At 41.5% G+C, this 15,371-nt stretch overlaps 1 pseudogene; it reads left to right on the top strand.

The window, feature by feature from the left end:
* Positions 1–1,489: 1,489 nt before the first annotated feature.
* Positions 1,490–13,501, top strand: LOC115664885 (thaumatin-like protein 1; annotated as a pseudogene).
* Positions 13,502–15,371: the final 1,870 nt, after the last annotated feature.

The following is a 15,371-nucleotide window of genomic DNA, read 5'->3' as shown; positions in this document are numbered from 1 at the left end:
TTGCGCCAATTTTTTTTCTAATTATTTTGAATTTATTATTTTTTTGTTTCTTTTGTATTTTATTTTCTTTCCTTTCGTTTCTTTTTACCCAAGTACGGGCCGGCGAGGTCTTGGTGAGGGCCTCGGCACCCTCTAGATCTTAAAGAGAGTCGTGCCCCTCGCTTGTATCTGGGTGAGGGCTCGACACCCTCACTTGTCGGCGGAGAGGACACGAAGACCCTAACCTGTGGCCAACGAGGGCTGTGACACCCTCACCAGTCACTAGCCCACGGTTTAAAAAAAAAGAAAAGAAAGGAAAGAAAAAAGAAAAAAAAGAAATGAGAAAAAAATTCAAAAATAATAAAAATTATCATTGTCAGTGCCGACTATGCCACATAGGACAGCTAACATGCACGTCAGCGATTTCCGACCAAAATTGGCTGGATGAACTAAATTGGCAAATTTTCAAAAAATTTAGGACTAAATTAGTACAATTAAAAGATTTAAGACTAAATTAGCACAAGTGCAATAGATTTAAAACTTTTTTGATAATTTTCTCATCATCCATGGGTCCTCTTTATTATAATCCGTTGAGAGATGTTAGAGCAAAGGATTCTTTTATATATGTATATTTTTGTCTTTTGGCCATCTATAAATACATGCATGCATGCACACGCGCTTACACACACGAGAGCCATCTTCCAATGGAAAATTTATTTAGCAATCTTGACATGGGTTACTCCACTCCACATGAACCGTTAGATAATGTTCCTTGACATAGATCGGAATTACCAAAAAAAATAAACCCTTCCAATTGGTAGCAATGTACCCAAATCACGAGTGGGTTCTCTTATTATTATCGAACTAGAGGAAACAAGAAAAGATGTGAACTCGAGGCTGACTGATCTACTATGCTCGTTAGGATGAGCTCTATTATGATTTTGACGAAAGAAGCGCTGTGGCAAAAAATTGGAAGGCGGAAATAAACATTTGCAATTACTCGTATGAAAAAAATAGACGTGTAAATATAAGTCATTTATAATTGAAGTGGCCTTCATTTCTATTTTTCAAATCCTATTGACGTTAATAAAAAATAAAATTGAGAAAAAATATATAATTGAAAGAACAGAACTTATTTAACGGGGAAATTACCCAAAAAGTCCTAAACTTATTGCATTTGTGCCAATTCAGTTCTAAACTTTTTAATTTGGCCAATTTAGTCCTAAACCTATTGTATTTTCACCAATTTAGTCCTAAACATTTTAATTGTGCTAATTTGATCTTAAACTTTTAGATGATTTGCCAATTTAGCCCTAAATCTTGTGAGATTATTCCTAAATCAAAGAACCCAAAATCACAAGATGAAAAGGGCATACCATATGCAAGTCAACTCAAGCACTCTTTTCATTTATTCCATCGTCTAAAATATTTTGCCAAGTCATTTCAACTTAGCTTCCCGGGCATTCTATATATATATAAGAGAAGAGACAACGATAAACGAATCAAATCTGAAGCTATCAATCATGGACGCGAGGGCATCTTTTTACCTCCTCCTGCCTTTCCTAGTCCTCCTCGCAAGTAAGCAAATTGTCATCATGATCTCTCTATTTTCAACTATTACAAATTTCTACATTAACAGTTCCTTCTTCCGAAACAAGAAAATGAAATCCTAAAAGTTTTATTTGTTCTTTTTTGGGATTCGAAAATTAAAGTCCTAGGTTCAAATTTCCATCTTTGTTATGGGATTCGTACATCAAATTATGTCTTGCATGCATGCTTGCAGGAGGAGCCGGCTCAGCCACGCTCACCTTCACCAACAACTGCCCCTACCAAGTCTGGCCCGGGACACTGACCGGTGGGGGCGGCGGGCAGCTATCCTCAACCGGTTTTGAGCTCGCCACAGGCACGTCCTTCTCGATCAATGACGTCCAGGACACGTGGTCTGGCCGGGTGTGGGGCAGGACGGGCTGTGCCACTGATGCCTCCGGCAAGTTCACCTGCGCCACCGCTGACTGTGGCTCTGGCTAGGTAAGCTGCAACGGCGATCGCGCCGGCCTCCTTGGCGGAGTTCACCCTTGTGGCAGCAAGTTCTGGCAAGCAGGAGCCTCGTGGATGGCTTCAACCTGCCGATCTCCGCAACCCCACAGGGCAGCGGCAGCAGGTGCAGCGCCACAAGCTGCCCAGGCAACGTGAACTCTGTGTGCCCCCCGGAGCTGGCGGTGAAGGGGTCGGACGGGAGCCACTACAAAAAAACATGTAATTTGCGACGGAAATTTTCCGTTGGAAATTTGCGACGAAATTTGCGACGGATTATATTTTCCGTCATAAATTTGCGACGGATGAAAAATCCGTCGGAAATTTGCGACGGAATTTTTATCCGTCGCAAATTCAGTTGCAAATTTGCGACGGAAATAAAAAACCGTCGCTAATTCCGTCGCAAATTTGCGACGGAAAAAAGTTCGTCGCAAATTTCCGACGGAAAAAAAAACCGTCGCAAATTTGCGACGAAAAGAAGTTCGTCGCAAATTTGCAACGGAAAATAAATCCGTCGCAAAAAGTTCGTCGCAAATTTTCGACGGAAAAAAAAACCGTCGCCAAATCCGTCGCAAATTTGCGACGAAAACGAACGTCCGTCGCAAATTTGTAGTTTATCAGCCCGTGATATTCCAACCCTATCTCTCTCTCTCGCTCTCTCTCGCTTTTCTCCCTCTTTCATATGTCTGAAATCAGTAAAATCCACGCTCGCACATATTAATCTCGGTGAAGCTTTTGTACCGGTAAGTATCATAGCTAGCTTCGTGACTATTCATCGTTGAATTGTAATTTCTTTTATTTTATATATGTTTATGTTTGTTTTTTTTTTCGTATCTGCATCACCGGTTTAACGACCGGCGATCGGCGACACCTCGCCGGCCTTTGGATGAGGCCGAACGGCCACGCCGTTTTGCGATGGAAATAGTTTTCGTCGCAAATTTGCGACGAGTAAATGAAAATTCCGTCGCAAATTTGTGACGGAATTAACTTTCCGTCGCAAATTTGCGACGAAATCAAGGGTCCGTCGCAAATTTGCGACGGAATCAAGGATCCGTCGCAAATTTGCGAGGGATGAATTCCGTTTCCATCGCACATTAAAAATTATTAAAAAATGATTCTTAAGTGATTATTCTTTTTGGGTATGTGTCTAATTGAAGGTCTCGCAATCCAAGTGGACGTTGCAATTCTCATCAAATTGACCACTTTCTCCTACCAATATTTCAGTCAAATATTTGGGTAAGTCTTCTTTACATGGTAATTTTTTCTATTTTTGCAATTTCATGTTAATTGTTGCGTGAATAACAAAAATTATAATTTCCAAAATTTTATGGTTTTAATTAAGAACAATAGATATGATATTTTAAATATTTTACCAGAATTTTTTATTTTAATACAGACACAATGCAAAGAGAAAGGGCTTGGATGTATAATAAGAACTTACCTGGATGTCAAGGATTGACAGATGAGTTTCGTACTGGGTTGGAACTATTTTTAGACTTTGCTAGTAGTAAATATGAGTTCATGGATGGAAATAAGATGAGGTGCCCGTGTAAAAAGTGCGGTAATGGTAAATTTCTTGTGTGTAATCAAGTTAGAGAACACCTTACTAGATTTGGGTTTAGTCCGAACTATTATAATTGGACTTCCCATGGTGAACCATTTATATCTGATGAAGGATATGGAAGAAGTGACCAATTTTCAGTTAGGGAAGAATGTGGCTATTATGAGCAATTGAACCCATACGAGAGGATGGTGATTGATGCAGCTAGTTATAATTTTGTCACAGAATCAAATCATGCAAGTACTAGTTTTACTCCTACACGTGAACAAGTGGGTACTAGTCATGCTTCACAATTGGAAGATATAAGAGTAACGGGTTTTGATGAGAATGTCTATAATGAAACTTTTTAATCTAATCAGTTCTGGGATGTGTTGAAAGCAGCAGATGAACCTTTATAGGCAGGTTGTGAGGACCACACTAAGTTATCGGTGACAGCCCGACTATTAAATCTCAAGGCAGATCATAATGTGTTTGCGAATTGTTTCAACTCTTTTATTGAAGTAATGCGAGAATCATTGCCTCGTGATAACATCATGCCAAGTGATTTTTATGATATGAAAAAGCTAGTGGATAACTTAGGTCTTCCGGTTGTAAGGATTGATGTATGTAGTAGGGATTGTATGATATATTGGAGAGATGATGAAAATGCAGAATCTTGCAAATTCTGTAGCCAACCTAGGTACAAGATTAACAGGAGGCCGGGTCGTAATTAGAAGTGTAGACCATGCAAGCAAATGTTTTATCTGCCCTTAATCCCCAGATTGCAAAGGCTTTATGCGTCTAAAGCCACTACTGAACACATGACTTGGCATGCAAATTATGAAACAGAAGAGGGTCTATTGTGTCATCCTTCAGATGCGGAGGCATGGTAACATTTTGATAGAACATACCCTGAGTTTGCGATGGAGCCTCGGAACATCAGGTTAGGTCTCTGTGCCGATGGATTTACTCCATTTGGGAAAACAGGAAAAAGTTATTCATGTTGGCCAGTTATCTTAACGCCGTACAATCTTCCACCTGGTATGTGCACGAAGACACCTTATATGTTTTTGACATTGATCATGATAGGGCCGCAAAATCCGAAAAAGTTGATAGATGTTTATATGCAACCATTGATTGAGGAGTTACAACGGCTATGGGTTGAAGGTGTCCCTACGTATGACGTTTCTACCGATCAAACATTTGTAATGAAGGCTGCCCTTCTTTGGACGATAAATGACTTTCTAGCTTACGGAATGTTATCTGGATGGAGTACAGCTGGGATCTTAGGATGTCCGATATGTTTGGAGAGGTCAAAGTCATTTAGATTAAAACATGGAAAGAAATTTTGACTGTCACAAACAATTTTTACCGCCAAGTCATCCTTTCAGAAGGAATAAGAAAGAGTTCACCAAGAATAGGACTGAAAGAACGCGTCTACCATTGAGGTTGACTGGCGATCAAATTTGGCAGTGTGTGTAGGACTTTCCAACTGTTGTTGAGAACCCGCACGGCACGACTTTTGCGTACGGAAGTACACATAAGTGGACAAAACGCAGTATATTTTGGGATCTACCATATTGGAAGGCCCATCTTATTCATCATAATCTTGACGTCATGCACATAGAAAAAATGTTTTCGACAATGTCATAAATACTATGATGGATGTCGCCGGAAAAACAAAAGACAACTTGAACGCAAGAAAAGATATGAGAGATAATTGCGATCGGCCAATACTAGCTGTGGATGCAAGCGGCAGGGGACCAAAATCGAAAGCAGTTTATACATTGGATAAGGAGCAGAGGCGAGTTGTTTGTCAATGGTTGAAATCTGTGCGGTTTCCTGATGGATATGCTTCGAACCTCGGGAGATGTGTTGATTTGAATGAATGCAAGTTCACAGGTTTGAAGAGTCATGATTGTCACATCCCGATGGAAAGACTAATTCCAATAGCTTTGAAGGAAGTTCTACCGAACTTTGTATGGGGCGCCATTACAGAGTTAAGCAATTTCCTCCATGATATTTGCTTGACAGTGTTAAAAGCATCGCACATGAAAAAACTAGAGAGAGATATTCCAATTATTCTTTGCAACTTAGAAAGTATATTTCCTCCAGCATTTTTTGATTCGATGGAGCATCTCTTAGTTTACTTGCCTTATGAGGCCAAAGTTGCAGGTCCCGTCCAATTTCGATGGATGTATCCATTTGAGAGATAATGTCTTTTTTAAAATACAGTTCAAATTAGTTTATCATATAATATGTTCCGATAAGGCACGTGTTGAAGCTTCAATTTGTAATGCATATATTGTGGAAGAAGTGACAACATTTGCATCATACTATTTTGAGCCGCACGTTCAGTGCAAGAGGCGGAGAGCAGGCAGAAATGATGAGGGCCCCATTGATCCCAATTGCACAGCATTCTCTATTTTCAATTATCTGGGTCGACCAAGCGGCGCATGTCAGTTTCGTTACATATCAGGCGAAGAATTTCATGCAGCCCGTACTTATATTTTACTGAACTGTCCAGAAGTCGAGCCATACTTCAAGTAAGTGTAAATTTACAAATATATGTTTTGTATGTCAAATATTTGCTAATATTTATATGGTTTTTAATATTAGGATTTTCCAAACTTCAATGTTTGGACTACAATCAAATGAGTTTGACCGTTTGTGCGATGAACAATTTGCAGCATGGTTCAAGACATATGTAAGTTGCCTATGGACCAAAACCAAGTTATTAAAATTATATACATCATTTAGTATAATATATATCATTGACTTTGCATGTGTAACCTTAGGTTCACAGTAATTATGATAAAATTGGAGGGCAAGGATTGCTATATCATCTGTCATGGGGTCCACAATTAAGAGTTCGAAGTTGGCCAGCATATTTCATAAATGGATAGAATTTTCATATTCAAGAATATGGAATGGGAAAATCCACAATGAATAGTGGTGTGTCTGTTCGGTCATTCAATGGTGGTAGTTCAGAAGATGATTTTTATGGCTTGTTGGATGAAATCATAGAGATAGAGTACTCTGGACCAATAATGATGCGGGTTGTGTTATTTAAGTGCACGTGGTTCAACCCCGTCAAAGGAATGAAGGTGCATACGAAGTTCAATTTGGTTGAAATAAATCACAAGAAAAGGTATATGAAGTATGAACCATTTGTCTTGGCACAACAAGCAATTCAAGTATGTTATGCATCATATCCTAGTTTGAAACATGACAAAGCTGATTGGTGGGCTGTATGTAAAATCAAAGCACGGAGGAAAATCGAGGAACACTGGAAGGATAGAGCCTACCAACAAGAGGAAGTGTGTAACACGGTTGAAATTGAGGAATATAACATACCAACTTTACGAGATCCGTGTGGAGCAATGATAGATGTGGATCCAACTGAAATTTGCGAATTAAATGTACAAGAATGTTCAGAATCTGATTTTCAGACATATGACAAAGACGAAGACGAAGATTAAAATTTTTGTCACAAAACACTACAGATGTGTAATTATTAATGCTACAAGTGCTATTTTGGTTGTTATCATTATTGTTCTTGTTATTATTGTTATTGTGCTTTTTTATTATTATTGTCGATTATTCTTTTTATTTTAATTGATCGTCCGAAATTTTGTCCCTAAATGCCGACAAGTCAAATATTATTAACGTGGCCTAACATTTCCGATATTCTAATTTCCATTGCAAAATTTGAGATGCCAAAATTTTAGACTGAAAAAAAGACGTAGCAAATTTAGGACCCAAATAAATGAGATGCTAAATTTTTGACTGAAAAAAAGACGTCACAAATTTACAACGATCATGTAGTATGTCCATATTTGCGACGGACAGGTTGAGTCCGTCGCAAATTTTGCGAGGCAATTTTTACCGTTCGAAATTTGCGACAGATAATTTAATCCGTCGCAAATTTGCGACGGATTTTTAATTTCGTCGCAAATTTGCAACAGATTTTTTTTTACGGCGCAAATTTGCGACGGATTTTTATTTCCGTCTGAAATTTTTTGTCGGTCGAAAATTTGCGAAGGACATAGAAAGTCCGTCGCAAATTTGCGACGGACTATAGTGGTCCGTCGCAAATTTTGCGAGGGAATTTTTACCGTTCGAAATTTGCGACGGATAATTTAATCTGACGAGAATTTGCGATGGATTTTGATTTCCGTCGCAAATTTGAAACGGATTTATTTTTTGCGTCGCAAATTTGCGACGGATTTTTATTTCCGTCGGAAAATTTTTTGTCGGTCGAAAATTTGCGACGGACATAGAAAGTCCGTCGCAAATTTGCGACGGACTCAACCTGTCCGTCGCAAATTTGCGACGGACTATAGTGGTCCGTCGCAAATTTTGCGAGGCAATTTTTACCTTTCGAAATTTGCGACGGATAATTTAATCCGTTCGAAAATTTGCGACGGATTTTTATTTCCGTCGCAAATTTGCAACGGATTTTTTTTTACGTCGCAAATTTGCGACGGATTTTTATTTCCTTCGGAAATTTTTTGTCGGTTGAAAATTTGCGACGGACCTAGAAAGTCCGTCGCAAATTTGCGACATTATTACCCCCTCCTCCCCTCCTTTCCCCGACGTCGCCCAAGCCCGATCTGCGCAGCTCCCCCGCCGCTGTCGCCGTCGTTGTCGCCGCCCAGCCTCGCAGCCGCCCCGCAGCTCCCCCGCCCGTTGCGGCCGCCCCCGCAGCCCCCCGCCCGTCGCCCACCCCCCGCCCGTCGTGCCCTCGCCGTCGCAGCTCGTCGCCGTCACCGCGCCGCCTGCACCCTTGCAGCCGCCCCTGCAGCCTCCCCCGCCCGTCTCCGGTCGCCCCGCAGCCCCTCGCCCGTCGCCGGTCGCGGGCCGCCCGCCCGCAGCTGACCCCCGCCCGTCGCCCGCCCCCCCGGGTCGTGCCCTCGCCCTCGCCCCGCCTCGCCGCCCTCGCCCGTCCGAGCAGCGGCTCGAAACTCTCGCCGCCGCCGACCCGAGGCCAACCGCGCCGTCGCCGCCCGGCCTCGCCGCCCTCGCCCGCCCGCTAGGAGCCGCCCCACGCCGTCGGCCCGCGGCCGCCGCCGTCGCCATCGCCGCCCACCATCTGCCGGCCGAGGCTCTCGCCGGGCTTGCCCCCGGCCGTTGCCGCCCTCGCCGGGAACACAGCCCACCGTCCCCGCCCGGCCGGCCCGCCGCCGATGCCGTCGTCACCGTCGCCGCCGCCCGCCGCCGGCGCCATCGTGCCGCCGCCGGCCACGCGCCTCCCGGTCGCCGGCCGACTCCATCGCCGCCCGAGCCGCCGCCCGACGCCGTGCGCCGCCGCCCGACGCCGTCGCCGCCGACCGACACCGTCGCCGCCAAGCTCCGCCGTCGTTCGCCCGGTCGTGGCCGAGCACCTGGCCGACTAGTCACCATTTGGGCCCACGCCCGCGCCGGGACCGCCACTGTTCGATCGGCCGGTTTTTGTTGTCCTTGAACCAAGTAAGCAACTCCCTAAACCCTAGTTAGTATAATTAGGTAATTAGTCAGACTTGTTTAGGGATTATTTAGGATCACTTTTCGTTGGCTAAGTTACGGGTCGATTTCAGGATTGCATGTGGCTTTGATCGATGGTCGACTGGTTAATTTGTCTATTATGTGGATGATTAAGCGTTAAATGACGATAGGGTGATTGATTAAACGTTTTCACAGAAAATGCTTGAAAATTGAACAATTCTATAAAAAATCATGAAAAATTACGGAAAATTAAAAAAACGGTATATGTTGGCAACAAATATGAAATTTGACCGTAAAAGTTTTTTAAAATTTTTAAAAAACTAAAATTTCATAATATCACAAAATGGCAAAAATTAATAGTTACCACCCATTTTGAGTGAAATTTATATTTTTTAACGTTCCGGGACAAAGAATATTAAAATATTAAAAATTTTCATAACCTTATAAAAATGGCTTAAAATAAATGTGGTCACCCATTGTGAGGGAAATTTTTATTTTTTTTGGGTGAAAAAAAAATTAAAAAAATATAAAATTTCAAAACTGCATAGAATTGCCTAGAAAACATGTGGCCATCAACTTGCAGTGAAATTTAAATTTTTTTAGGTGGCCAAAAAAAAAATTAGAATTTAAAAATTTTCAAAACTTCACGGAATGGCTTATAATACATGTGGCCACCCACTTTTAGTTATATTTAATTTTTTTAACGTGTCCTAAAAATTATTAAAATAAAGAAGGACAAAAATTTTGGAATCTTTACCTAATAGCTTAGACTACCTGTGGCCACCCAATTTTAGTATGGAAAATTTTTTTTATTTCACGGAAAAAAATTTATATTAAAAAATAATAATTTAAAAATTCTAAAAATTTTTAAATTTCAAAACTTTACAGAATGTCTTAGAATATCGGTGGCCACCAACTTTTAGTGAAATTTTTTTTTAGGTCCCAAAAAAAATTTAACAATAATAACAATTTTTCTCTTACAAAACTTTACAGAATGACTTAGAATACCTGTGGCCACCCACTTTCAGTGAAATTTAAATTTTTGTACGTGGTAAAAAAAAATTTAATCAAAATGAATGCGATTCATATAGTGATGTTTGATACCTGTGGCCACCCATATCGTGCTCATATATTGATGTTTCATATCAAAATGAATGGGATTCATAGTATATTTGTTCGTAGGAAATTGCACGTCATAAGCACTCGACATTGGCTCATTTCAAGGAAACATTTTCTCAGTCTTTCCATCAAAATGGTAAGCTTCGTCATGTACATCATTATGTGTCCGTAATACGTGTCAATAGTTCTTTACATATTCGCATAACCTTCCTACTTGTCAGTATAAACGTGGAGGTTATTCGTATAGAAGACAAGCCTCTTCATCGTCCTCGTCCCCGACCCTTTCCTCTTCCCCTGTCCCGTCATCTAACCCTCAACCACAATATGGTCCGTCACAATATGGACATGTTGGCCCTTCCTCCAACACTCAACAACATGTTACGGGACTTGGCCACATGCGAACTGAATCTCCTCCAGTTCAATCTCCTTTAGCTCCATCTCCTTCCGTTCCACCCCATTATTCGGCGGAACAATCGAATATTGACGGAAACACAGGTCAAGAAGATAACCGATTCTTCATATGCCCATTTGGAGATTCGTAAGTACTTCATTTTTATTTTAGTATATGTAATATTTAGGGCTTTAGATATTGATGTCAACTGAATTGTCGATGTTGCACATATCCGTATGATTGTAGATTCACGGATGCTCCGTCTGTTGTGAGGGAATTGAACAAAATAGTAAGAAACTTTTGGATGGGAGAGTATATTACTTACAGAAGTATTCCACAAGAAGTGAAAGAAATGTGGTGGAATGAGTTCAAGGTAAGTTTTACATATTTTATTTTCTCACCAATTAAGTTTGGTGTAGTATATTGATGGTCAAGAATGATGTAAAGGGACCAGAACAACTCTGTAGTTTTCGATACCTAAAGGACTAGATATTTTCCCCGACATGAACTTTACAAAATTTGTCTATATTTGTCTGGTGCATGGTTATGGATATGTGATCATCATAATAACTTTCAATTTGTGTTTTTATTCATTGCAGTGGAAGTTCAAGCGGGAGGAAGCGGAAGACAATGAAGTGAGAAGAATTTTCGATAAGAAAAACGGTGATTTTATGCGAAATGTCATGAATAGAGCGAAGATCAAGCAAGTGAAGCCGTCTTTCTTTACAGCTGACAATTGGGCGGCAATTAACAGATTTTGGGCATCTGAACAGAGTCGGCAACTCTGTGAGCAGAATAAGAAGAATCGATCTTCTAGTTCTAGTAATGGGTCAGCCACATATGCTGGGGGCTCTATCAACATTGCGGAGCATCGCAAATGACTGGTAAGTTTGTTAAATGAGTTATAAGTTAATTTAATTCAATTACTCATGTTTACATTTTGTAGGCACAAGAATTGGGGACGGAACCGACATTTGCAGCTACATTTGAACGCACATTTCAAAAGAAAGATAAGACATGGACTGGCGATCGAGCAAAAGCTGTTAAGGTATGTAAGGTTATACTTTGGCTTATATGTAAACTATAATGAAAACCGTGAATGCTTTCAATATTTATGGTAGATATATATGTATATATATATATAGTGATTTTATTTTCATCTACATTGTTAATGTAGGAAAAATATGATCAACTTTTAATGAGCAGTGCTAGTGGTAGTGATGATTGTCCTGAGTCCGGGCCATCAGTTGATAATATGGCATTATGGATGGAGGCAACGGGTGGGGTGAAAAAAGGGAAAATATTTGGGATGGGATCGTTGTCAAGGATGTACATGCCGAATAATCCTGGAAGTTCATCATCCACTGCGACTGGTCGAAGGAGGTGACAACAAGACGAGCAATTGACCCAAGAAGTGCATCGCCTGAATAATTTACTTGTTCAGAAGGACGAACAAATAAATAACTTGGAACAACAAATGAGACTCGTTATGCGACACCTTAACCTCAATCGCTAAGACGATCCTCCTGTACCTCCAGCCAATCCAATAGGTGATGGGCACAATGATGACCAACACATTGATGCCGAGAATGCTGATGATGATGATGATGATGATGATTTTCTCCAGACTTTCTAGTTAAAATTCTCAAAATCGGGGGTAAGCTTGCTTCATAATCTTTGTTTTTCATAATTTCACTCATATTCATATGTAAGAACATTTATGTTCGTCCTGAAACGTATTTTTGTTAACCCTCTTGTTATTTTACACCTAGTTCCACATCCATGCATAAACGCTTCTTTTATATTCTGGACTGATTATGTATTGACATTTCCTCAGGTCTCGACAAAAGTGACTACTTTTGGTGTCGTGCCATCGTACCAAAGCTGCGTCTTCTTGTGTATGGTTTTTCTGCATCTTCTATGGTTGTCCCGTCTCTTAGTTCATGTTTTGAATGTATTGTAAGATTGGATATCAAATAGCATCATGTCAGACTCTGCAACTTTCCTTCGGTTATTTGTTTCAATTATATGTCATTGTGGCTGGTTTGTCAGAATCTATGGTTTGTTCGTTTTTCTGTTTCAATTATATGTCATTGTCTCCTTTGTTTGATATGGACAAGAATTTATGACCGAAATGATGTAAAAATAGCGACGAATATTTTAAGCCGAATTTTGCGATCATTACAGTTCGTCGCTAATTTGCGACGAATACATTTTGTAACGAAATTTGCGACGAAATTTGCGACGAATTTGCGACGAAATTTGCGACGAAATTGCGACGAAATTGCGACGAAATTTGCGATGAAATTTGCGACGAATTTTGCGACGGTTCGTCGCAAATTTGCGACGAAATATTTGCGACGGATTGTATTCGTGGCTAATTTTGCGACGAAATTTGCGACGAATTTTGCAACGATTTTGCGAAGAAATTTGCGACGAAATTTTGCGACGAATTTGCGACGAAATTTGTGACGAAATTTGCGACGGATAGCGTTCGTCGCAAATTTGCGACGGATTGTATTCGTGGCTAATTTGCGACTAATTTTGCGACGAATTTTGCGACGAATTTTTAAATTTTCCGTCGCAAAATTTTGCGACGACCTAGTAGCGACGGAATTTTTTCCGTCGCAAAATTCGTTGCAAATTCGATTTGCGACGGATTTTTCCAAATTTTCCGTCGCAAATTTCGTCGCTAATCCGGTGTTTCGTCGCTAATCCGGTGTTTTTTTTTAGTGAGCGTCGTGGCGTGCAAGAGCGCATGCCTGGCTTTCAACCAGCCACAGTACTGCTGCACCGGGTCGTATGGGTCGCCGGACACGTGCCCCCCAACGAACTACTCAAAGATTTTCAAGGGCCAGTGCCCTCAAGCTTACAGCTACGCTTACGACGACAAGAGCAGCACTTTAACTTGCGCCGGTGGGGCTGATTTCCTCGTCACATTCTGTCCATGACATATGCTCTCTTTTTCCGGACTGAAATGGACCATTTCCTTTTCTAGGTGAAAGTATGAGGTCCATGGGTTGTGTTGTCGGCATGAAACTATTTGTATCCTCGTCTCTGGATTGAGGAGAGATCATGCAAGTAGTTTCCTTTTCCACTAGGAAAAATAAATGTAATGTGCCGACAATAATGTATTATACAAAAATAAGCAATGTACCAATAAATATTCGGAGCTTATCCGAGTGTGCCCGTGCAGATGGTTGCACGGAAAAAATCAGCCGATTTGAGAATTGAATTGTCGAAGCCTCTACAATGCTGTAGTAAGTGATTGATACGAGGACGATGCATATATTGAAGGGAAAATGACACAAACAGTTTTCGAACTTTGGCCCAATGTGCAATGTGGCGTGCAAGAGCGCTTGCCTGGCTTTCAACCAGCCACAGTACTGCTGCACCGGGTCGTATGGGTCGCCGGACACGTGCCCCCCAACGAACTACTCAAAGATTTTCAAGGGCCAGTGCCCTCAAGCTTACAGCTACGCTTACGACGACAAGAGCAGCACTTTAACTTGCGCCGGTGGGGCTGATTTCCTCGTCACATTCTGTCCATGACATATGCTCTCTTTTTCCGGACTGAAATGGACCATTTCCTTTTCTAGGTGAAAGTATGAGGTCCATGGGTTGTGTTGTCGGCATGAAACTATTTGTATCCTCGTCTCTGGATTGAGGAGAGATCATGCAAGTAGTTTCCTTTTCCACTAGGAAAAATAAATGTAATGTGCCGACAATAATGTATTATACAAAAATAAGCAATGTACCAATAAATATTCGGAGCTTATCCGAGTGTGCCCGTGCAGATGGTTGCACGGAAAAAATCAGCCGATTTGAGAATTGAATTGTCGAAGCCTCTACAATGCTGTAGTAAGTGATTGATACGAGGACGATGCATATATTGAAGGGAAAATGACACAAACAGTCTTCGAACTTTGGCCCAATGTGCAATGTGGCGTGCAAGAGCGTTTGCATGGCTTTCAACCAGCCATAGTACTGCTGCACCGGGTCGTATGGGTCGCCGGACACGTGCCCCCCAACGAACTACTCAAAGATTTTCAAGGGCCAGTGCCCTCAAGCTTACAGCTACGCTTACGACGACAAGAGCAGCACTTTAACTTGCGCCGGTGGGGCTGATTTCCTCGTCACATTCTGTCCATGACATATGCTCTCTTTTTCCGGACTGAAATGGACCATTTCCTTTTCTAGGTGAAAGTATGAGGTCCATGGGTTGTGTTGTCGGCATGAAACTATTTGTATCCTCGTCTCTGGATTGAGGAGAGATCATGCAAGTAGTTTCCTTTTCCACTAGGAAAAATAAATGTAATGTGCCGACAATAATGTATTATACAAAAATAAGCAATGTACCAATAAATATTCGGAGCTTATCCGAGTGTGCCCGTGCAGATGGTTGCACGGAAAAAATCAGCCGATTTGAGAATTGAATTGTCGAAGCCTCTACAATGCTGTAGTAAGTGATTGATACGAGGACGATGCATATATTGAAGGGAAAATGACACAAAAAGTTTTCGAACTTTGGCCCATTGTGCAATGTGGAGCGCTTGCCTGGCTTTCAACCAGCCACAGTACTGCTGCACCGGGTCGTATGGGTCGCCGGACACGTGCCCCCCAACGAACTACTCAAAGATTTTCAAGGGCCAGTGCCCTCAAGCTTACAGCTACGCTTACGACGACAAGAGCAACACTTTTACTTGCGCTGGTGGGGCTGATGTCCTCGTCACATTCTGTCCATGACATATGCTCTCTTTTTCCGGACTGAAATGGACCATTTCCTTTTCTAGGTGAAAGAATGAGGTCCATGGGTTGTGT

The sequence above is a fragment of the Syzygium oleosum genome, unplaced genomic scaffold, assembly GCF_021117445.2.
Source record: "Syzygium oleosum isolate NSW1041296 unplaced genomic scaffold, Sole_v2.1 Sole_v2.28, whole genome shotgun sequence".
Classification (NCBI taxonomy): Eukaryota; Viridiplantae; Streptophyta; class Magnoliopsida; order Myrtales; family Myrtaceae; genus Syzygium; species Syzygium oleosum.
The sequence above is the reverse complement of the archived record's forward strand: the minus strand, read 5'-3'. Positions and strand labels throughout refer to the sequence as shown.